This window comes from Phyllobates terribilis, unplaced genomic scaffold, assembly GCF_046119375.1.
Source record: "Phyllobates terribilis strain yellow unplaced genomic scaffold, ASM4611937v1 Scaffold_5__5_contigs__length_657084704, whole genome shotgun sequence".
NCBI lineage: Eukaryota > Metazoa > Chordata > Amphibia > Anura > Dendrobatidae > Phyllobates > Phyllobates terribilis.
In genome coordinates, this window is record NW_027362765.1 from 443327489 (window position 1) to 443351157 (window position 23669).

Consider the following 23669-nt stretch of genomic DNA (forward strand, 5'->3'; position numbering starts at 1 on the left):
ATGGTCCCCCATCCAGGTCCCCCATATTGCAGACATGGTCCCCCATCCAGGTCCCCCATATTGCAGACATGGTCCCCAATCCAGGTCCCCCATATTGCAGACATGGTCAGTTGGCGGAGCCAACCTTGCGTTTCCGATAAGTGCGAGTTAACAGGTAAACAGCCGCGGGTGGATCGAGATTCCACCCGTGGCTGTTGCGGGCATATGTCAGCTGTATAGATCAGCTGACATGTGCCCGGAAAGGTCCGGGCTCAGCACCAGAGCCCGTGCTAAACAGGGGGTTGTTATGTGTGTTGTACTATTACGGCAGACGTCATAAAGGGGTTAAACCCGTACAGCACACTGATGGTACACTAACTCCATCCATGAGCTGTACGTGTTTATCACGGACCCATAGACTTGTATTGGCCATTGTCATCCGTGCTGCCAGAAAAAACAGACCTGTCTCCATGTGTTTTGCAAGGACACCCGGTTAGGTTATAACGGGTACCGCATTTACTCTTCCGGGGTGGTGCCGTGTATACACCAATTGTCTCTGTTGATACATTTTGTAATATCACAAGGTAGTTTTCTGTCCACAGCATGGATGTCTATACCTGAGGGACTGTCGGGGCCTATTCCCTCACACATACTACCAGGACGATCCTTTTCAAAAACAAGAACAACCATGTAATGAAAGAGAGTAGTAATTATACTGAGGATTCATTCCAAGCCTGTGTTTTATGGTCTGGGTACATAATGCATTTTCCGGACTGGCTGCGAGTCTCCTCACCCGAACCCAACAGCTTCATATGTGCCTGAGGATGTGGAGTGTGGGGTCCGGAGATTCACAGTCGGACTGGAAATCACGGTCCATATAGCCTTAGGGCCGTTTCACACTGCGTTCTTCACCACGTTCACTCGGGGCTTGAGTCCGAACCCCCCGCAAAACAGGATTCGTGCATATGCGCCGACAGGGCCATTTACTATAATGGTGCAGAAAGGACCATTGACTCTACCTTCACCATTATAGTCAATGTCACTGTCAGCGCATATGACCGAATCCTGCTTTGAATTTATTAAGCCTGTGAATTAATATTCAACAGATGGGAGAAAAGCAGCACGAGCCTATAATACTGTGTGGATGGGGCCACGGTGGGATTTGAACCCACAACCCAGAGCCGCGCCGTCACTAAGCTCTGAGCCACCAAACCTGTAGGAAAAAACCTGCTGCCTATCAATCCTATCTATCTTCTGATAGATATCTGGCTCGCTGGCAGATGCTTTCTTTATAACACTACCATGATCTCTGCACTGCACCCGATTATACAGGTAAACCTCAGCTCTATTTATGTGCCCGTGATGGCAGAAACTTTAAACTTAGGGAGACTTAAAAAAAAATATATCTAAAGTGACCTGCTGACAGTGACCCCGCCCCTGCTGACCGTGACCCCGCCCCTGCCGGCAAAATGTCCCGCCCCTGCTGAATATTTAGGGCAAATTAGTTGAAAAGTTGTTGGTTTTGCCACCAGCTCATTTGCATATGTTGGTGAGCGAGCGCTCTGATTGGCTGGCTGTGGAATGCTGCATCTGCAGCCATGTGATAGACCGGAACATCACCCTGACAGGACAGGTCGCTGCACGAGGGATATGTAGCACCCTGAGGATTCGGCTGCTACAGGGGTATTACACCTCAAGCCAGAGGTGTGGTATTCCACTCCCAGGTAAGGATGGAGTGTGGAACTGAGCTCAGTAGGCTGCATGCACTACATACATCCCATTTCCGGGGGACAGACCAATGGTACTCCCGCTAGAGAAATGTGCAGGTACGACAGTGTCTGTCCCTGGCTGGAGTGGGAGGGGGGTAGAACATCCCAGTAGTGTAGGGGCAGATAGGGGGAGCAGTCTGGGTAATGCTAGGAGCTCATTGGGTGCTGGTCACCTGAGCTCACACATAGAGGGAGTATATAAGGTGGGAACCATCTGAGATCAGGGTCAGTCTGTCAGAGTTGAGTCAGAGAAGCAGAGCAGCTCAGCCAGCTCCAAGGCCAAGAGAGAGAGAGCGGAGAAAGAAGGACCCAGAGGGGGAGAAGAGGGAACTCCAAGAACCCAAAATTAGACCAGAGGGTGAAGAGTTGGCACAAGGGTACCGGATCCCAAGCTGGTGGAGGGCCCTAATCCTTAGCCAGAGACCGGAGGTCGTGGGCAGGATCTGCCACGACCACCCACTAAATCCACCCGGAAGGCAAACCGTGAATAGGGTCAGGGAACCCAGAGACAAGGGTTTTACCAACAAGAGGCCCGAGGGAGCCGGACTTAGGTGGATCCCTGGTGGGGAAGGCCAGAGAGAAGGACAAGTCAGAAAGGGAGCTCAGGACCACGCTCCAGAATCACCTGGGGGTTGGCCGAGTCCAGGACCTGGTGGACGCAGCACGGCTCGGGCGGTCACTCAAGGCCGGAGTGACCAACACAAAAGCAGTAAGTAAAACCCTGAACTGCACAGCCCGACTCGGAGTCTTATTACCACTCTCACTGCACCACCACAACCACCACCCTCTACAACTGACCCCCTGAGGCTATACCCCTCCCGTTGGGGGTTATACTACCCGAAGCTGCACACACACCACCAGCCTCAGCGGACCCTGCTGCAGCGGCGGCCGTAGTGACCGCAAATCAACGGGTGGTGTAGTCGACACTAAAGAACATCCAGTAACATCTGTAGGACTGCCACACACTGAGCTTGACACCCTGGGCACGGACCGGGTCACCGCCACTCGGAGACTACAACCCCCATCTGATCCGGCTCCGGGTATCCCCCAAACAACACTGGCCCAGGGGGCGCGTCAACTTTGGCGTAGTCGGCAGGATAACGTGCCCGCAACAACCGGGTACTGCGTGCCTGAAGAAAAGTTCACCGTTACCTCAAAAAGAAGTCTCCCGCCGGTTCCGGAGGGTCCCCGCCAACGGACCCCATCACAGGTCGTTTCCCGCCGGTTGTCCGCCATTTGCAGCTTTTTCCCGCCATCCATGGAGTTTCCCGCCACTGGGAGACGATTCCCGCCATTTCCAAAGATTTCCCGCCTTGGAAGAGCGGACGCCATTATGGGCGTGCCAGAGGGTGGCAAGAGGCCACCTCCCATCGTGGGCCAGGTCGAAGAATGGCGCCAAAAGCGGAAACCGCGCCCACCAACAGAGACTGTGATGCTGGAAGTGTCCATCAGCGTGAGAGAACTGCCCCTGGAACTGACAATCACAAAGTTGCCCCGGGACCACCCTCAATGTGGGCGGAGAGAGAACAAGAGAGCAAAGATGGGTGTCGCCTGGAACAGTCTGGAGAGAAAGCCTACCCGGAGATGGAGGGAGAGTCAGGCAGCACCGACCCAGTGGTCAGGAGCCTGCTACAAGCCACAACCCCACTAGGCCTAGTGGAGGTCCTGGCACAGCTCCCCCGAGACCGGGAGTGTGCACAGACTGCGCTGGAGGGCCTCGCACGGAGGATGGCCCGGGTGCAGCGAGAGACGTTGGCGGAGTGGAGCCGAGAGATGGCCCAGCGGACCGAAACCCGTCAGCGGAGCACGCCACCCGAGACGAGGAGACAGACCACCTCTGAGGATGGTGCAGGAGGACTCAAGGCCGGAGACGGCGCCGAGAAGGGAGCTGAACGAATGGAGGCAGGTAAAGGGGACGTCTCTACCCCGAGCCGGGAAACCGCGTGCCTGCCCCAGCTCCCCGTCGCAGAGCTCGAAATTCCCCCTGCCGTGCCCGTCGCTGCATCGTCACCGCCGCAGACTAGGCCTCAACCGGAGACCGCGGCCGCGACCCCTGTGACGTCACGCGCTTCGACCCTGAGCACGGCAAAGCAGGAAATACCATCGGCCTGGTCGCAAGGCCTAGTACACCCGGGCGCCGCCATTCCAACAGCGCCCCCTACCTCCGCGGAGCCACCAGCCTGGTCGCAGGGCCGAGTAACCACGGGCGCCGCCGTTCTTACGGTGCTCTTTTCCTTTAGCGTGCCCCAAGCCTGGTCGCAAGGCCTGGTCAACCCGGGCGCCGCTACCACCACAGCGCCCATAACACCTAAAGTACCGCACCTGGGTGAAGACCTGTTCGCCCAGCATACGTGCCCGGATGGGCAGCCCTTCATATGGCCACCGGAGTTTCACCATCCCCGACTCCGGAAAGAAAGACCCCTAGATGAACCCCTGATTCCGGTTCCGAAGCCCGTCAGGAGGACCCAGCCCCCGCTAGAGGAGGCACAGTTTGAGTGGGACCCCACCGGAGGAGACCTCATGGGGTTCACTCAGGAGACTCGGGCGGCCGCAGCGGAGCGTGCAGAGTGCTGCCGCCAGCAGCTCGAGGTCTTCGAGAAGGAGCGGAGAGAGAGGCGGGTCCGGGAACAGCAAGCACAGATAAGGAGCGCGGAGCAGAAGAGCCGGACCAGGAGGAACCCCCGTGCAGCTCATGGTCCCCGTACCACCGGGACTGTGATTAAATTCAACCTGCAGCATGGGTGGGGCTTCATAAAAGACCATCATACCCCCGGTGACGTCTTTGTCACACGCAGAGACGTAGAAAGCCATCTGCCGGAGGGACACAGAGGTCGTGACCTGTACGTAGGGGACGAGGTCACCTTCACCCGGCACAACTGTGCCAAAGGACCCTACGCCCTCCATGTACATCGCCTGACGGAGGAGGAGCTGCGGTGTGAGGAGGAACAAGAGGACCCGGACGGGTCTAAATCCAAAGAAGGAGCAGGAGGACGCCGTCGTTAAAGTACGGTAAAGAGACTGTAAATAGTTACCCATCGGGGTACAGTGAACTGTTGCTGCTTTAAATAAGTCCCCGTTGGGACAAGAGTGAACTGTTAACCCGTGTGTCCCTATTCCCATTACCTGGCCGAGGACTGAGAGCGGCCATATTCCCTTTGTATATAGTTGCGCTTCCTAAGGCGCCCCCTACCGGTTTTATAGTAAACAGTTGTTTTTCTTAAAGAGACTGTCGCGCTTTTCCCGGTCACAAGTTGCACCGTGGCCGGAGGAGCAAGAGTGTTTACAAGGACGTTATTTATGAAGAGTTTTTATGAAAAGTTTTATGTGATGTTTTATATGTTTATGTTTATGAAAAAAAAAAAAAAAAAAAAAAATTGTATGTTTTGGATGTTTTTATATCTTACAGCCCGAGGACGTGCTGTGATTTACCAGGGGGGAATGTAGCACCCTGAGGATTCGGCTGCTACAGGGGTATTACACCTCAAGCCAGAGGTGTGGTATTCCACTCCCGGGTAAGGATGGAGTGTGGAACTGAGCTCAGTAGGCTGCATGCACTACATACATCCCATTTCCGGGGGACAGACCAATGGTACTCCCACTAGAGAAATGTGCAGGTACGACAGTGTCTGTCCCTGGCTGGAGTGGGAGGGGGGTGGAACATCCCAGTAGTGTAGGGGCAGATAGGGGGAGCAGTCTGGGTAATGCTAGGAGCTCATTGGGTGCTGGTCACCTGAGCTCACACATAGAGGGAGTATATAAGGTGGGAACCATCTGAGATCAGGGTCAGTCTGTCAGAGTTGAGTCAGAGAAGCAGAGCAGCTCAGCCAGCTCCAAGGCCAAGAGAGAGAGAGAGGAGAAAGAAGGACCCAGAGGGGGAGAAGAGGGAACTCCAAGAACCCAAAATTAGACCAGAGGGTGAAGAGTTGGCACAAGGGTACCGGATCCCAAACTGGTGGAGGGCCCTAATCCTTAGCCAGAGACCGGAGGTCGTGGGCAGGATCTGCCACGACCACCCACTAAATCCACCCGGAAGGCAAACCGTGAATAGGGTCAGGGAACCCAGAGACAAGGGTTTTACCAACAAGAGGCCCGAGGGAGCCGGACTTAGGTGGATCCCTGGTGGGGAAGGCCAGAGAGAAGGACAAGTCAGAAAGGGAGCTCAGGACCACGCTCCAGAATCACCTGGGGGTTGGCCGAGTCCAGGACCTGGTGGACGCAGCACGGATCGGGCGGTCACTCAAGGCCGGAGTGACCAACACAAAAGCAGTAAGTAAAACCCTGAACTGCACAGCCCGACTCGGAGTCTTATTACCACTCTCACTGCACCACCACAACCACCACCCTCTACAACTGACCCCCTGAGGCTATACCCCTCCCGTTGGGGGTTATACTACCCGAAGCTGCACACACACCACCAGCCTCAGCGGACCCTGCTGCAGCGGCGGCCGTAGTGACCGCAAATCAACGGGTGGCGTAGTCGACACTAAAGAACATCCAGTAACATCTGTAGGACTGCCACACACTGAGCTTGACACCCTGGGCACGGACCGGGTCACCGCCACTCGGAGACTACAACCCCCATCTGATCCGGCTCCGGGTATCCCCCAAACAACACTGGCCCAGGGGGCGCGTCAGATACGGGGTCACAGATTAAGGAAATGGGGCGTAACACAAGGCTGTATTTACCCCTGGGCACCTTAGAGCGGGTGTCTAGGTCGGCAGACTGCAGGGGGCGACGTCAGCATGATTGAATAAACAAACATGTATTTCCGCTGCTTCACCGCTGGACCGAGCGTCAGTATTGCCGATGATATTTGGTGGGATATCAATCCATCATCTACCACATCCTATACATAATCTAGGGCAGGGGTCTCAAACACACGGCCCCCTCCGGCTGCTTCTTGCGGCCCGCAGGCACATAGACCCCGTAACTATCGCGGCTCTCTCCAGCAGCCACCGATATCAGCGCTGTAATGCAGTGTATTGCCGCGCAGAGACCGGGTCTCTGCACAGCAATACCAGTGCCAGCCGCCGGCCTATCAGAGGCCAGCAGCTGACATTGGCGTCCCAGCACAGCGGCGTATGACGTCACTGCCATGCGCAGATGTCAGCGGCTGGCCTCTGATAGGCCGGCGGCTGGCACTGCTATTGCTGTGCAGAGAGATGGTCTCTGCGCGGCAATACACTACATTACAGCGCTGATGTCGGCGGCTGCTGGAGAAAGCCAAGATCGTTATGGGGTCTGTGCCTGCGGGCCATAGGTGAAGAAAGGACGCCGAGGGAACGGAGGACAGGTGAGAATCTTTTTTTTTTTTTTCTCTGTCGTGTGAAATACACCACAGGGGACCTGTGCTCAGTATGGGGGGGGACACTGTGCGCAGTATGGGGGGACAGGGACCCTGAGCGCAGTATGGGGGGACGGGGACCCTGAGCGCAGTATGGGGGGACGAGGACCCTGAGCGCAGTATGGTGGGGGACGGACCCTGAGCGCAGTATGGGGGGACGAGGACCCTGAGCGCAGTATGGGGGGACAGGGACCCTGAGCGCAGTATGGTGGGACGGGGACCCTGAGCTCAGTATGGGGGGACGAGGACCCTGAGCGCAGTATGGGGGGGAGCGGACCCTGAGGGCAGTAAGGGGGGGGACGGGGACCCTGAGCGCAGTATGGGGGGGACGGGGACCCTGAGCGCAGTATGGGGGACGGGACGGGGACCCTGAGCGCAGTATGGGGGGGGACGGGGACCCTGAGCGCAGTATGGGGGGGACGGGGACCCTGAGCGCAGTATGGGGGGGGAGGGGACCCTGAGCGCAGTATGGGGGAGATGAGGACCCTGAGCGCAGTATGGGGGGGGCGGGGACCCTGAGCGTAGTATGGGGGGACGAGGACCCTGAGCGCAGTATGGGGGGACAGGGACCCTGAGCGCAGTATGGTGGGACGGGGACCCTGAGCTCAGTATGGGGGGACGAGGACCCTGAGCGCAGTATGGGGGGGGCGGACCCTGAGGGCAGTAAGGGGGGGGACGGGGACCCTGAGCGCAGTATGGGGGGGACGGGGACCCTGAGCGCAGTATGGGGGACGGGACGGGGACCCTGAGCGCAGTATGGGGGGGGACGGGGACCCTGAGCGCAGTATGGGGGGGACGGGGACCCTGAGCGCAGTATGGGGGGGGAGGGGACCCTGAGCGCAGTATGGGGGAGATGAGGACCCTGAGCGCAGTATGGGGGGGGCGGGGACCCTGAGCGCAGTATGGGGAGGCGATAGGGACCCTAAGCGTAGTGTGGGGGGCGACGAGGACCCTGAGTGCAGTGTGGGGGGGCGACGGGGACCCTGAACGCAGTATGGGGGGGCGACGGGGACCCTGAGCGCAGTATGGGGGGGCGATGGGGACCCTGAGCGCAGTATGGGGGGGCGACGGGGACCCTGAGCGCAGTATGGGGGGGCAATGGGGACCCTGAGCTCAGTATGCTGGGGACGGGAGACCCTGAGCGCAGTATGGGGGGGGACGGGCACCCTGAGCGCAGTATGGGGGGGCGATGGGGACCCTGAGCGCAGTATGGGGGGGCGACGGGGACCCTGAGCGCAGTATGGGGGGGCGATGGGGACCCTGAGTTCAGTATGCTGGGGACGGGAGACCCTGAGCGCAGTATGGGGGGGGACGGGCACCCTGAGCGCAGTATGGTGGGGGACGGGCACCCTGAGCGCAGTGGGGGGGGGGGACCCTGTGCGCAGTAGGGGGGGGGCAGCCCTGTGTGCACTATGGGGGGGGGACCTAGATGGGGGATATGTCTGCAACATGGGGACCTGGATGGGGGACATGTCTGTGAGATAAGGATCAGGATGGGGGACCATGTCTGCAATATGGGGGACCTGGATGGGGGACCATGTCTGCAATATGGGGGACCTGGATGGGGGACCATGTCTGCAATATGGGGGACCTGGATGGGGGACAATGTCTGCTATATGGGGGATCTGGATGGGGGACCATGTCTGCAATATGGGGGACCTGGATGGGGGACCATGTCTGCAATATGGGGGACCTGGATGGGAGACCATGTCTGCAATATGGGGGACCTGGATGGGAGACCATGTCTGCAATATTGGGGACCTGGATGGGAGACCATGTCTGCAATCTGGGGGACCTGGATGGGAGACCATGTCTGCAATATTGGGGACCTGGATGGGAGACCATGTCTGCAATATGGGGGACCAGGATGGGAGACCATGTCTGCAATATGGGGGACCTGGAGGGAGACCATGTCTGCAAGATGAAGGACCTGGAGGGGAGACCATGCCTGCAAGATGGGGGACCTAGAGGGGAGACCATGTCTACAAGATGGGGGGCCTGGAGGGGAGACCATGTCTGCAAGATGGGGGACCTGGAGGGGAGACCATGTCTGCAAGATGGGGGCCTGGAGGGGAGACAATGTCTGCAAGATGGGGGCCTGGAGGGGAGACCATGTCTGCAATATTGGGGACATGGATGGAAGAGCATGTCTGCAATATGGGGGACCTGGATGGGAGACCATGTCTGCAATATGGGGGACCTGGATGGGAGACCATGTCTGCAATATTGGGGACCTGGATGGGAGACCATGTCTGCAATATGGGGGACCAGGATGGGAGACCATGTCTGCAATATGGGGGACCTGGAGGGGAGACCATGTCTGCAAGATGAAGGACCTGGAGGGGAGACCATGCCTGCAAGATGGGGGACCTGGAGGGAAGACCATGTCTGCAAGATGGGGGGCCTGGAGGGGAGACCATGTCTGCAAAATGGGGGACCTGGAGGGGAGACCATGTCTGCAAAATGGGGGCCTGGAGGGGAGACAATGTCTGCAAGATGACCAGTTCAAAAGGCGTATAGAAAATAAAATGGTATCACTAAAAATGTCACTTTGTCATGCAAATAATGCGGCCCCCCAAATTAAATGTTTTTCCGTGTGACCAGCTGAGTTTGAGACCCCTGATCTAGGGTATATAATATACACAGGGGCAGACATATCATTGGTGATCACAGGGGCCACTTCCACCGATAAAAGCACAGGGGCCCGTGTGTGTATAGACTTCTCGAATGGCACCAGTCCCGTTAATTCACGTCCGTGTTTAAACTTTGATGTGTGAAGGAGGCCTTAGGCAATAATAATATATTTATATATATATATATATATATATATATATATATATATATATATATATATATTGGCGCTAGACCCCCTTCACACATCAGTGTTTAAACACGTACGTGAAATAACTGGACTGGTGCCATCCGTGTTATTCATCCGTGTCTCCGTTTTTACCATCATTGTAGTCATCAGTGTTTTTCCAGTATGGATAAAGAAATGACAAAGCTTCTCCTATACTTCACAATGTTATCCCCTTACTGACCAGGCCATTTTCCGAGTTTGCGTTTTTTTGTTTTTTTGCTCCCCTTCTTCCCAGAGACAAACTTATTTTGTTTTTCGGTCAATATGGCCGTATGAGGGCTTATTTTTTGAGGGACGAGTTGTACTTTTGAATGACACCATTGGTTTTACCATATCGTGTACTTTAAAACAGGAAAAAAATTCCAAGTGCGGTGAAATTGCAAAAAAAGCGCAATTCCACAGTTGTTTTTTTGGGTTATTTTTTCCATGTTCACTAAATGCTAAAACTGACCTGCCATTATAATTCTCCAGGTCATTAGTTCGTAGACACCAAACATATATAGGTTATTTTTTATGTAATTGGTGAAAAAAAATCCAAAGTTTGTTAACAAAAAAATGGCGCCATTTTCCGAGACGCGTAGCGTCTCCATTTTTCAGGATCTGGGGCAGAGTGAGCTTAGTTTTTTCCCACCGAGCTGACGTTTTTATTGATACTATTTTGGGGTAGATCCGATGTTTTGATCGCCCGTTATTGCATTTCATTTAAATGTTGCGGTGACCAAAAAAACTTAATTCTGGGGTTTTTAATTTTTTTCTTGTTACGCCGTTTACTGATCGGATTAATTATTTTTTACATTGATAGATCGGGCGGTTCTGAACGCGACAATAACAAATATGTGTATATGTAGCACCCCGAGGGCTCGGCTGCTACAGGGGTATTGCACCTCAAACCAGAGGTGTGATATTCCACTCCCGGGTAAGGATGGAGTGTGGACCAGGACTCGGTAGGCTGCATGCACCACACACACCCCATTTCCGCGCGACAGCTCAACGGTGCTCCCACAGAAATGCAGGCACGACAGCATCTGTCCCTGGCTGGAGTGGGGAAGGGAAAGTACACCCAGTGATGTAGGAGCAGATAGGGGTTGGGTCTCTGGGCATAGGTAGGAGCCTATTGGTTGCTAGACACCTGGGCTCACACATATAGGGAAGTATATAAGGTGGGCACCATCTTAGAACGGGGTTCTGTTCAGACAGACAGTCAGAGGAGAGAAGGAGTTCAGCCAGAGAGGGCTGACAGGGAGCTGTGGCTCAGTCTGGGCCCAGCTCCACGAGGCAGGCCTAGGGTGAAGGCCGGAGCCAGAGAGAGAGAGAACGGGAACAGAAAGGAACAGAAAGGAAAGAAGAAAAGGAACTTTAAGAGAGGCCCAGAGACACGAGAGAAGAAGGAACCCCATAGGCCCAGGAGATTGCGGGTGACGGGTTGGCAGAACAGGGTACCGGAACCCAAATTGGTGGAGGCAATAAATTCCTCAGCCAAAGAGCGGAGGTTGTGACCACAACTTGGTGCGACCCCTCACTACATCCACCAGGAAAGCATACCACATAGGGTCAGGGAAACCGGAGACGTACGTGAAATAACTGGACTGGTGCCATCCGTGTTATTCATCCGTGTCTCCGTTTTTACCATCATTGTAGTCATCAGTGTTTTTCCAGTATGGATAAAGAAATGACAAAGCTTCTCCTATACTTCACAATGTTATCCCCTTACTGACCAGGCCATTTTCCGATTTCGCGTTTTTTCGTTCCCCTTCTTCCCAGAGACAAACTTATTTTGTTTTTCGGTCAATATGGCCGTATGAGGGCTTATTTTTTGAGGGACGAGTTGTACTTTTGAATGACACCATTGGTTTTACCATATCGTGTACTTTAAAACGGGAAAAAAATTCCAAGTGCGGTGAAATTGCAAAAAAAGTGCAATTCCACAGTTGTTTTTTTGGGTTATTTTTTCCATGTTCACTAAATGCTAAAACTGACCTGCCATTATAATTCTCCAGGTCATTAGTTCGTAGACACCAAACATATATAGGTTATTTTTTATGTAATTGGTGAAAAAAAATCCAAAGTTTGTTAACAGAAAAATGGCGCCATTTTCCGAGACGCGTAGCGTCTCCATTTTTCAGGATCTGGGGCAGAGTGAGCTTAGTTTTTTCCCACCGAGCTGACGTTTTTATTGATACTATTTTGGGGTAGATCCGATGTTTTGATCGCCCGTTATTGCATTTCATTTAAATGTTGCGGTGACCAAAAAAACTTAATTCTGGGGTTTTTAATTTTTTTCTTGTTACGCCGTTTACTGATCGGATTAATTATTTTTTACATTGATAGATCGGGCGGTTCTGAACGCGACAATAACAAATATGTGTATATGTAGCACCCCGAGGGCTCGGCTGCTACAGGGGTATTGCACCTCAAACCAGAGGTGTGATATTCCACTCCCGGGTAAGGATGGAGTGTGGACCAGGACTCGGTAGGCTGCATGCACCACACACACCCCATTTCCGCGGGACAGCTCAACGGTGCTCCCACAGAAGTGCAGGCACGACAGCATCTGTCCCTGGCTGGAGTGGGGAGGGGAAAGTACACCCAGTGATGTAGGAGCAGATAGGGGTTGGGTCTCTGGGCATAGGTAGGAGCCCATTGGTTGCTAGACACCTGGGCTCACACATAGAGGGAAGTATATAAGGTGGGCACCATCTTAGAACGGGGTTCTGTTCAGACAGACAGTCAGAGGAGAGAAGGAGTTCAGCCAGAGAGGGCTGACAGGGAGCTGTGGCTCAGTCTGGGCCCAGCTCCACGAGGCAGGCCTAGGGTGAAGGCCGGAGCCAGAGAGAGAGAGAACGGGAACAGAAAGGAAAGAAGAAAAGGAACTTTAAGAGAGGCCCAGAGACACGAGAGAAGAAGGAACCCCATAGGCCCAGGAGATTGCGGGTGACGGGTTGGCAGAACAGGGTACCGGAACCCAAATTGGTGGAGGCAATAAATTCCTCAGCCAAAGACCGGAGGTTGTGACCACAACTTGGTGCGACCCCTCACTACATCCACCAGGAAAGCATACCACATAGGGTCAGGGAAACCGGAGATAAGTTTTGCCAAGAGAAGGCCCGAGGAAGCTGGACAAAGGTGGGTCACTGGTAGGGATGGCCAGAGAAAGGAAGAGAAGGGAGCCCTGTGCCACGCTCTGGAATTGCCTGGGAGTTGGTCGAGCACCTTGTCTGGTGGACGCAGCACGACTTGGGCAGTCACCGCCGGTACCAAGGTGACTAGGACCAGTAAAGAACTGTGAGTAAAGCATTGGAAACTGCAACCACACGTCTTTGTGTTTCATCGCCGCACCAGCACCATCAGTACTGGGACGCTCACACCATCACTCTCATCATCCACACTAGCTGCCCTGAGGCAATACTTCTCCCGTGGGGAGTCATCCCATACTTGGCTGCGCATACAGCATCAGCCTCAGCGGTCTGCAGCGCAGCGGGGGTCCCCACTGACCGCCATCCATGGGTGGCGTAGTCGGACACTTGTTATTACACTAAGACTGCCACTGAATTGACCACCCTGGGCACGGACCGGGTCAGCGCCACGGAGACTACAACCCCCAGTGATCCGGCTCCGGGTATTCCCTGCACAACACAGGCCCAGGGGGCGCGTCATATATTTGTTTTTTTTATTGTTTTATTTTGAATGGGGTGAAATTCAAAATTTAAACTTTTATACTTTTTTTTCAATAACATTTTTTTTTACCTTTTGCATGATTCAATGTCTCAATGGGAGACTAGAAGCTGCAGTTGTCTGTTCTCCTTTACTACACACAGGCGATCATCAGATCAACTGTGTGCAGCAGAATTGCTCACTGGCTATGAGCGCCGACTGCTGGGTGGCACTCATAGCATTCTGGCAAAGACAACCGCAGGGGTCTCCTGCAGACCCCGGTTTGTCATGCCAAACCATCGGCGATCCGCAGTCATGTGATGGGGTCACCGATGGAGCCAACGTTGCGTTTCCGATAAGTGCGAGTTAAATCCGCTGTCAGAGATTGACAGCGGCATTTAACAAGTTAACAGCCGTGGGTGGATCGAGATTCCACCCGTGGCTGTTGCGGGCATATGTCAGCTGTATAGATCAGCTAACATGTGCCCGGAAAGGTGCGGGCTCAGCATCAGAGCCCGCGCTAAACAGGGGGTTGTGATGTGTGTTGTACTATTACGGCAGACGTCATAAAGGGGTTAAACCCGTACAGCACACTGATGGTACACTAACTCCATCCATGAGCTGTACGTGTTTATCACGGACCCCTAGACTTGTATTGGCCATTGTCATCCGTGCTGCCAGAAAAAACAGACCTGTCTCCATGTGTTTTGCAAGGACACCCGGTTAGGTTATAACGGGTACCGCATTTACTCTTCCGGGGTGGTGCCGTGTATACACCAATTGTCTCTGTTGATACATTTTGTATTATCACAAGGTAGTTTTCTGTCCACAGCATGGATGTCTATACCTGAGGGACTCTCGGGGCCTATTCCCTCACACATACTACCAGGACGATCCTTTTCAAAAACAAGAACAACCATGTAATGAAAGAGAGTAGTAATTATACTGAGGATTCATTCCAAGCCTGTGTTTTATGGTCTGGGTACATAATGCATTTTCCGGACTGGCTGCGAGTCTCCTCACCCGAACCCAACAGCTTCATATGTGCCTGAGGATGTGGAGTGTGGGGTCCGGAGATTCACAGTCGGACTGGAAATCACGGTCCATATAGCCTTAGGGCCGTTTCACACTGCGTTCTTCACTACGTTCACTCGGAGCTTGAGTCCAAACCCCCCGCAAAACAGGATTCGTGCATATGCGCCGACAGGGCCATTTACTATAATGGTGCAGATAGGACCATTGACTCTACCTTCACCATTATAGTCAATGTCACTGTCAGCGCATATGACCGAATCCTGCTTTGAATTTATTAAGCCTGTGAATTAATATTCAACAGATGGGAGAAAAGCAGCACGAGCCTATAATACTGTGTGGATGGGGCCACGGTGGGATTTGAACCCACAACCCAGAGCCGCACCGTCACTAAGCTCTGAGCCACCAAACCTGTAGGAAAAAATTGTGCTTTGGCCGAGACCACTTCATGTCTTGGAGTCCCTGGCAATGTCCTGCCAGCTGCATATGTGGTGGGCAAGCCACATAGGAGAACTCTCCGATCTGCTGCCTATCAATCCTATCTATCTTCTGATAGATGTCTGGCTCGCTGGCAGATGCTTTCTTTATGACACTACCATGATCTCTGCACTGCACCCGATTATACAGGTAAACCTCAGCTCTATTTATGTGCCCGTGATGGCAGAAACTTTTAACTTAGGGAGACTTAAAAAAAAAAATATATCTAAAGTGACCTGCTGACAGTGACCCCGCCCCTGCTGACAGTGACCCCGCCCCTGCCGGCAAAATGTCCCGCCCCTGCTGAATATTTAGGGCAAATTTGTTGAAAAGTTGTTGGTTTTGCCACCAGCTCATTTGCATATGTCGGTGAGCGAGCGCTCTGATTGGCTGGCTGTGGAATGCTGCATCTGCAGCCATGTGATAGACCGGAACATCACCCTGACAGGACAGGTCGCTGCACGAGGGATACGGGGTCACAGATTAAGGAAATGGGGCGTAACACAAGGCTGTATTTACCCCATGGCACCTTAGAGCGGGTGTCTAGGTCGGCAGACTGCAGGGGGCGACGTCAGCATGATTGAATAAACAAACATGTATTTCCGCTGCTTCACCGCTGGACCGAGCGTCAGTATTGCCGATGATATTTGGTGGGATATCAATCCATCATCTACCACATCCTATACATAATCTAGGGCAGGGGTCTCAAACACACGGCCCCCTCCGGCTGCTTCTTGCGGCCCTCAGGCACAGACCCCGTAACTATCGCGGCTCTCTCCAGCAGCCACCGACATCAGCGCTATAATGTAGTGTATTGCCGCGCAGAGACCATCTCTCTGCACAGCAATACCAGTGCCATCCGCCGGCCTATCAGAGGCCAGCAGCTGACATTGGCGTCCCAGCACAGCGGCGTATGACGTCACTGCCATGCGCAGATGTCAGCGGCTGGCCTCTGATAGGCCGGCGGCTGGCACTGCTATTGCTGTGCAGAGAGATGGTCTCTGCGCGGCAATACACTACATTACAGCGCTGATGTCGGCGGCTGCTGGAGAAAGCCAAGATCATTATGGGGTCTGTGCCTGCGGGCCACAGGTGAAGAAAGGACGCTGAGGGAACGGAGGACAGGTGAGAATCTTTTTTTTTTTTTCTCTATCGTGTGAAATACACCACAGGGGACCTGTGCTCAGTATGGGGGGGGACACTGTGCGCAGTATGGGGGGACAGGGACCCTGAGCGCAGTATGGGGGGACAGGGACCCTGAGCGCAGTATGGGGGGACGGGGACCCTATGCGCAGTATGGGGGGACGAGGACCCTGAGTGCAGTATGGGGGGGACGGGGACCCTGAGTGCAGTATGGGGGGGGACGGGGACCCTGAGTGCAGTATGGGGAGGCGATGGGGACCCTGAGCGTAGTGTAGGGGGGCGACGGGGACCCTGAGTGCTGTATGGGGGGGCGACGGGGACCCTGAGTGCTGTATGGGGGGGCGACGGGGACCCTGAGCGCAGTATGGGGGGGGCGATGGGGACCCTGAGCGCAGTATGGGGGGGGATGGGGACCCTGAGCGCAGTATGGGGGGGGCGGGGACCCCGAGCGCAGAATGGGGGAACGGGAGACCCTGAGCGCAGTATGGTGGGGGACGGGCACCCTGAGCGCAGTATGGTGGGGGACGGGCACCCTGAGCGCAGTATATGGGGGGGACGGGGACCCTGAGCGCAGTATATGGGGGGGACGGGGACCCTGTGCGCAGTATGGGGGGACGGGGACCCTGAGCGCAGTATGGGGGGGGGGCCCCGAGCGCAGTATGGGGGGGACGGGCACCCTGAGCGCAGTATGGGACGGGGATGGGGACCCCGTGCGAAGTATGGGGGGGACGGGGACCCTGTGCGCAGTATGGGGGGACGGGGACCCTGTGCGCAGTATGGGGGGACGGGGACCCTGTGCGCAGTATGGGGGGCGGCCCTGTGCGCACTATGGGGGGGGGACCTAGATGGGGGACATGTCTGCAACATGGGGACCTGGATGGGGGACATGTCTGTAAGATAAGGACCAGGATGGGGGACCATGTCTGCAATATGGGGGACCTGGATGGGGGACCATGTCTGCAATATGGGGGACCTGGATGGGGGACCATGTCTGCAATATGGGGGACCTGGATGGGGGACCATGTCTGCAATATGGGGGACCTGGATGGGAGACCATGTCTGCAATATTGGGGACCTGGATGGGAGACCATGTCTGCAATATGGGGGACCTGGATGGGAGACCATGTCTGCAATATGGAGGACCAGGATGGGAGACCATGTCTGCAATATGGGGGACCTGGATGGGAGACCATGTCTGCAATATGGGGGACCTGGATGGGAGACCATGTCTGCAATATGGAGGACCTGGAGGGGAGACCATGTCTGCAATATGGAGGACCAGGATGGGAGACCATGTCTGCAATATGGGGGACCTGGAGGGGAGGCCATGTCTGCAATATGGGGGACCTGGAGGGGAGACCATGGCTGCAAGATGAGGACCAGTTCAAAAGGTGTATAGAAAATAAAATGGTATCACTAAAAATGTCAGTTTGTCATGCAAATTAAATGTTTTTCCGTGTGCGGCCCATATGCCCAGCTGAGTTTGAGACCCCTGCCATACAAAATACTATTTCATGCTCACTGCGCCTTAGAGTGACGTAATATAAGATGGCTACGCAGTCCACTCGGGAATGCATCTGGTTACTGCACTTGCGCAACCGGAAGTGATGTCATCAATATGACCCTCCACAACAGTGAACGGTCTCTCATGTGGACCCTCGGGGAATGTAACTGTCCACCCCTGGGATAAAGGAATCTAAACGATTGATGTAGAAGAGTATATATCCCATGTGAATGCCATATCCAGGTATCTCTACCCACAGCTGGAAGTGTTTTTTACAATGCAGGCCCTTTAATATAAATCCTGAGAAAGCAGGTATGCTATTATTAAGATGAGACACTAGTCAGCCAGGTGGATCGCCTGTGGTGGTAAAACAACTACTGGATAACTAGGGAGTAATAGAAAGCACTGGACCAGCGGGTGCGAGAAATAGATAGCAGGATCACTACAAGTACTGTACTCCACCAGGGGGTCAAGCGGAAACGCAACCTTGTATAATATATCAGACTGGTCATATAGTATATTTTCAGAAATAATATACGTACGGGATGTTTTCAAGAGATGAATTCTCCATACTATATTCGTATGCAGACGTCCAGATCAGTCTTGCATTTGCGATTTTGTGGAACTTTCTGTTGTAAAAGAAAAGTAATGACAAAGATTTAACAGCAGCAAATGTATGACAGCGACCTCAGAGCCACAATGATCCGACAAAGGTGACATATCGGAGAGATCGCACCACTCAGGGTGTAGTGTGACTGCAGGGGGCGCCACTATCTAACAGCAGCTTCCTTTCCCTACAGCTTCTTTCATCAGCTCAGGATGATGGGGGGTTAAGTAATGTGTTTTTTTACTGGACCCTTTAATTTTTTATAGTCTAAGACCCGAATTTATGCAAGTAATTTAACCAGAATTCTGGGATAAATTGCTAAATTTTAGCACAACTTGGAGTTGCACAAATATTTTTCAGCACTTTGAAAGACAGAAAAGGTGATGTGTTATGAGGGCACTTAGTCTTCTATGACAGTAGAATACCCCCGTATATGCCCCACAGTATAAAACCTTCACAGTATGACACCCCCACGATGCCCCTCCATATAGTATGATAGCCCAGAGATGTATTCCCACCCATAGGATAATACCCCTAACACACACATTACTATGCACCTACACATAATGCCCCAAAAAGTTGCACCACCACACAGTATGTTGCCCCAAGGCATCCCCCTCGCTCTATGATGCCCCCACAGTATAATGCCCCAAGGTGCTCCTTCACACTCAGTACAATGTCTCAAAATGCCCTCCCCAGTGCCCACCCCACGGCACGCAGAATAGTGCAATGGCTAAAAAAACCTCACAAAGTCTTGTTCCCATGATAAGTATGAATCTACAGGCTTGCTCTATTCTATGTCGTGTGGCTGGACGCTGCAGACATGATCTAGTGACATCATTATGTCTTCTGCACCAAACCTTATACAGTGCGGAGAGCATAGACTGTGTGGTGGTGCAGGGAGCTGACGGCTCCCTGCTCCACTACTATATACAACCATATCTATGAGGATACAGACTGGACATGTGCCGACCTCCTGAGACAGCTTCCCCAATCCAGCACCCTAGACAGGAGGTATGCTATAGAAAGTATACATACTTCTAATTATTACTCGTGTCTTTCTAAAGGAGCCATAGAAAAATGCTGGGTCATGAATAGAATAGAACGATAAGCGTAGACAGATATATATAATATGTGTCGACAGGTTTTATATAATTTCTACCTGAAAAAAAAAAGTACTTACAAAGTTTTCTCCATTGTCTTCATCTCTTCCTCTTCTTTTTCCAATCTCTCTTGTAAGATTTGTTTGATTTCTTTCCTGTTGTAGATGGAACATATATCATCATCTCATATGTAAATGTATAAATATCAGCAATTTGAAGATGAGTAGTGAACACATTCCACCCCTTGGCCTCCATCCCAAATACATTCCCAACATTTTCCATCTACATTACAAAAATGATACAATTTTGTCTACATGGAGCGATCACTAGAGGGCGCTCACTGTGTAGGGACGGAAGAAACCTAGAAGGCTGGTGACGCGCCCCTGGGCCTGTGTCGCGCTGCGGTGCGCACGCGGGAGCTTACCCGGAGCCGGATCCGTGGAGGGTTGTAATCTCGTGGCGGTGACCCGGTCCGTGCCCAGGGAGTCAAACTAGACGGCAGTCTATTAGTAGTAAATAGTTGATGACTACGCCACCCGTTGAGTGCAGCCAGGAAGCTGCTGCTGCAGGGCAGACTGCTGAGGCCGGTGGTAGGATTGTGCAGCGTGATAGTATAACCCCCAACGGGAGGGGTATGGCCTCAGGGCAGCCGACGTGGATGATGGGGGTAGCAGGAACCACTCAGAGACGGTACGGTGTAGTTCAGGGTCTTTACTGGTAACAACGACAGACCCTCCCGGAGTACTTGCTAGCAAACGGGGCCTGGTCAGTCTTTGAGCAGATGGGATCTCCCCTGGCCAGGCGTAGTTGTAGGCCTCCCAAACTGACTGTACTCTTCTGGCTACCTTGCTAGAAGCTGATGTAAGTAGCCCACGTCCCTGAGTGTACCGTGTGGTGCTCACCCGTATGGCCGGTGACTCGGGGCCTTCTAATGGCTTCCGCTCCACGATGGCGGTGCTGGTCCCACGCGTGTGACCGTGCCTTCGGGCTTCTGGGCCAGAGGACCTGAAATCCCCTGCCCGACGGATTCTGCTGCTGGGTAGGAGTTAGTCCCCACAGCCTCGGACTCCGGGTCCGGTAAAGAATCTTCTTAGTCAGGGCGAGCTCTGTAGCTGCCAGCCCCTGACTCCTTGTAACTCTGCTGTTTCCTATGCTGCTTCTCTTCTCCACTCTCCTTGTCTGACTCACCCTGCCTCAGCCCCGGGTTTATACAGGGGAAGTTCTTCCCCTCCCAAGACTGGGCAGGAGGTGTGGCATGCACAGGATCCCTGACCAAAGGACCTCCCACCTGCTCTCAGACATAATATCTCTATCACTGTGGCAACCAGACCCCTGGGGTGTCACATTCCCCCCTAGTGAAATTTAGTACTCCGGGACTAAACACATTTAGAAAAACATAACAAAGTATAACAATAACAATACTATAAGAAAAACACATAAGATGGTTACGGCGTGTCCGCAACCGGATGCAGTCTTTGAAGAAAAGCAAAGGTGTCCATTTCACCAACACAGGGAGACGTAACCAGGTAGGGGTCTGTCCTACCCCGAGTCCTTAACAGTCTCTAGTCCATCCTGGGTTACGCTCCAACTATATACAAGGATTCCCGGTAAATCCACCAAGGTTTCCTAAAAATAACTAGAAACACAAAATTATACACAAGCAACAAGACACAGAAAAACATAAATAAAACAATTTATACACTTTAAATTCTCCAGCGTGCGGGTAACTGGCCTCTAGTGGCCCGAGTGGACCTACGGAGCTGACTGTCTGGCCCTGAACTACAGGGTGTAGGAGCTGTCAAGGGTAAACTGGGCAGCTGTCTACCGGCTCTTTGTCTCACTAGGGGTACGGCAGGCTCACTATAAGCAGAGGGTTGATTCTCCTGTTCTGCTTGTGTGGAGTCTTCTGCCTCCTGGACCGGCTGTTCTTCCAGCTCTACCCGTTGCTCCGTAGGTTCTTGGGATGATGGTTGGAGGAAGGTGAGTACGGGTACCACAACTGCACCATTGACTTGAGTCCAAGACTGAGGAAAGTCCCCGAGCACGGTACTAACCATATCTTCCCTTTCTTCCACGGGTCGATGGTCTTCTTGTTCCTCTTCAGGGTTCCTCAGTTGTTCGGGACACTTCTTCAGGTGGTCCCGGGATACAATGGCTGTGGTTTCCCCTCCGTCTTTACTGATGGTACAGACCTTCGGGTTCTCGTGGCTTGAGGGCAGTACGGTGTACGGGTCCTTCTCCCACTGGTCGTCCAACTTGTGGAGCCGTCTCTTCCTCTTCAAGACCTGCTCTCCGGGTACCAGGGGAACAGCGGGAGCATACTGGTTGTAAGTTTTCTCTTGTCTTTCCCTAGCCTGACAGAGACTTCGCTCCACGCTCTCCTGTACTCTCCGGTACTGCTGCTGCCTCTCTGTGTCCCAGTCTGTTTCTGGTGAAGTGTCCTCGGGGGTCAGGACTCCCATTTCCAGGTCAACAGGTAACTTACCAGGTCTTGCCCTCATTAGGTAAGCCGGGGTACAGTTGGTGGAACCTACCGGGATGTGGTTGTATAGGTCCACCAGATCGGGCAACTTTTCAGGCCACAGACTGCGTTCTTCCAGGGGCAACGTTTTTAGAAGATCCATTACCACCTGGTTCATTTTTTCACAAAGTCCATTAGTCTGCGGATGGTAGGGTGTCGTCCTTATCTTCCGGCAGCCATACAGATTGCAGAATTCCTGAAAGACCTCCGCTTCAAAGGCAGGTCCCTGGTCCGTCAGCACTTGGTCCGGGTACCCGTGTGGACGGCAGAAGTGCTGCTGGAAGGCTCTAGCTGCTGTTTGAGCCGTTAAGTCCTTGACGGGGACGACAACCAAGAACCGGGAGTAATGATCCACGATGGTTAACGCGTAGACGTAGCCACTTCTGCTTGGGGTCAGTTTTACATGATCCAAGGCTACCAGTTCCAACGGTTGCCGGGTGACGATGGACTGCAGGGGAGTCTTCTGGCTGGCTCGGTCCTTCCTTCTCAGGTTGCACGGGCCACAATCTCTGCACCACTTCTCGATGGTTCCCCTCATGCCTACCCAGTGGAACCGCTCGCGCAGCAGGAACTCCAGCTTTTTCCACCCAAAGTGTCCAGCTCCGTCGTGGTATGCCTCCATCACCATGGCTGCGTCTCTTCGTGGCACCACTACTTGCCAGAGTAATTCATGCGTCCGGGAGTTAACCATTCTGCGGCACAACTTCCCTTTGTAAAGGAACAGTCGACTCTTCTCTGCCCATAGTTGTTTGGCTTCCTCCGGAGCGTCTGGTTCAAGGCGAGCCTCCGGCCGAGTCAGCATCTCCTTCACCAGTCGGACGGCAGGGTCGCTGTCTTGCGTTTCCGCCCAGTTGTAGTGGGGTAAGGGGTTCAACGTAGCAGCCTGCTTACTCCTTACCTGGTGGGAATACTGAATAGTCCCATGACGGTGGAACGCAGGGAGTTCAACTTCTTCCAGTCCCTCCGGATCTTCTCCTCCGTCCGGCAGGTTGGGCATCCTGGACAGGGCGTCCGCGTTGGTATTGGAGCGTCCTGCCCGGTATTTAATTGTGAACTCGTAGTTGGACAGACGGGCCATCCACCTCTGCTCCAGGGCACCGAGTCTTGCCGTGTCCAGGTGTGTCAGCGGGTTGTTATCCGTGTACACGGTGAACCGGGAAGAAGCGAGGTAATGCTTAAAGCGCTCAGTGATTGCCCATACTACGGCCAGGAACTCTAACTTAAATGAGCTGTAATTCTCGGGGTTCCTTTCGGTGGGTCGCAGTTTTCGGCTGGCGTAGGCGATTACTCGTTCCTTCCCCTGCTGGATCTGGGACAGTACGGCTCCTAGCCCGATGTTACTGGCGTCGGTGTAGAGGATAAAGGGCTGGCTATAATCCGGGTACGCCAGGATTTCGTCCCCCGTGAGGGCCATCTTCAGCTGGCGGAAGGACTCTTCTTCCAGCTCCTCCCATTTGAAGGGCGGCTTCTGGTTCTTGGCCTTCCGGGACTGGCCTATCAGGAGGTCCTGCATAGGTGCTGCCTTTTTGGTGAAACCGGGAATAAACCTTCGGTAGTAGCCTACCAACCCGAGGAACTGCCGCACTTCTTTTACGCTGGAGGGGCTTGGCCATCCCTTAATTGCGGTGATCTTATCGGGGTCGGGAGCCACTCCGTCAGCGCTCACCACGTGTCCCAG